Raw genomic sequence first — 1,632 nt, forward strand, 5'->3', positions numbered from 1 at the left:
ATATACCTGCCACGACGTGGACAGTTAAAAAAACTAGATTTTTAATTGTTAGTTAGTTTTTCTTATTTTAGTTTAGTTTTACGTTTTTAGTTTAGCAAGTTGCAGGAGTTCATGACCAGAAGCTCAAACACACACTTGGTGCCGCCACTTGAAGATCCCGAGTCTGCGCTTCACAAGAAAAAGACGCCCTTACAGGAATTGAAGTCAGCTTTTTCTAGGAAGTCGGGAAAGAAGACAGGAGAGTCAAGTTCATCCGCGAGGCACAAGAGCAATCTTGAGCATTTGGATCATACACCCGTCCAAACCGAGTCCGAAAGCGATACCGAGCCGGAAATTGAAGAACACATGAGCGAACCCGAGAACGAGCCAAGGAACGAGATGGCAGCAATTGAAGAAATGTTCGTGGAAGCTTACAAAAAGCGGATCCGAGAAAATGTGGGTCCCGGTTTAGTCCAACCCGCAATACCTGCCACTGCCACATTTGAGCTGAAGGGACACATATTGACAGCACTGAAGGATATCCCATTTTTCGAGAAAGATCATGAGGATGCTTTTAAGCATCTAGATGAAGTCAACGACATTGCGGATTACTTCAATGTCCCAAATGTCAACAGAAACACAGTCTTGCTTAGGATGCTTCCCATCACTTTCAAAGGAGCTGCCAAGGAGTGGTTAAAAGCACTCCCACCGGGTACAATCACCACTTGGGCTCAAATGCGTGAGCAATTCCTGGACCAGTTTTGCCCGCCATCCAAGATAGCCAAACTCAAGAAGGCAATAGCCAACTTTGAGCAACAGCCGGGCGAGTCACTATACGAAGCATGGGAGCGGTACAAGGGCTTGCTCAGAAATTGCCCTCAGCATGATCTAAATGTGCAGCAAGAGATGTCAATCTTCTATGATGGGGTCAACGTGATGACAAGACAACTCCTTGATTCTCAAGGACCTTTGACAAAGAAAAATCCAAGGGAGTTTAAGGAACTAATTGAAGAATTCGCGAAGCACTCTCGCGAATACCACAACCCGAGGCAAGATGGAATCAAAGGCGGTGGAGGGGCCCAAACTGAAGAAATAGCAGTTGTGATGGCCATGCTAAATAATATGGATCGAAGGATAACACAAATGGACCAGTCGATACATGCCATAAGAGTGGGTTGCGAAAGATGTAGTGGTCCACACTTGACCAAGGACTGCAATATGGATGAGTTTGGGAATAGAAAAGCTCAAGTGTGCTACTCTAGTGGGGACAAGTTTGATGAGGACTGGAGGAAACCGAAGAAGGAGTAGCTGCCATATGAAGAGTATAAGAAGCAAAAAGAAGAGAAGTATAGGCAGACAGGTCGAGGCCTTTATCAAAAGGAGCAGCCACTAGCTGAGAAGAAACCCGACCTAGAGACCATTTTGATGAAATTTATGGAAGCTTCAGAAAAGAGACACGATGCCACTGATTCTGCTATTATGGAACAACAAACCTTAATAAAGAATCAGCAAGCCTCCATCCATAACCTTGGAGTACAATTTGGTCAGCTAGCCACTCTAGTTCATGAAAAATTATCCCCGAAAAATCCCAAAGTAGAGACCCAATCTCACGTAATGGCCATCGATACTGAAGAAGATGCAATCTCTGAGTTC

General features: G+C 44.7%; 1 non-coding gene across 1 annotated transcript; it reads right to left on the minus strand.

Moving 5' to 3' along the window:
• Positions 1–762: 762 nt before the first annotated feature.
• On the minus strand, positions 763–869 carry LOC145055889 (small nucleolar RNA R71). Its single transcript, XR_013685436.1, has one exon. It is a non-coding gene; the product is annotated as a small nucleolar RNA R71 (small nucleolar RNA).
• Positions 870–1,632: the final 763 nt, after the last annotated feature.

Source organism: Lactuca serriola, chromosome 5 (genome assembly GCF_051521515.1).
Source record: "Lactuca serriola cultivar US96UC23 chromosome 5, Lser_US96UC23_V15, whole genome shotgun sequence".
Lineage (NCBI taxonomy): Eukaryota > Viridiplantae > Streptophyta > Magnoliopsida > Asterales > Asteraceae > Lactuca > Lactuca serriola.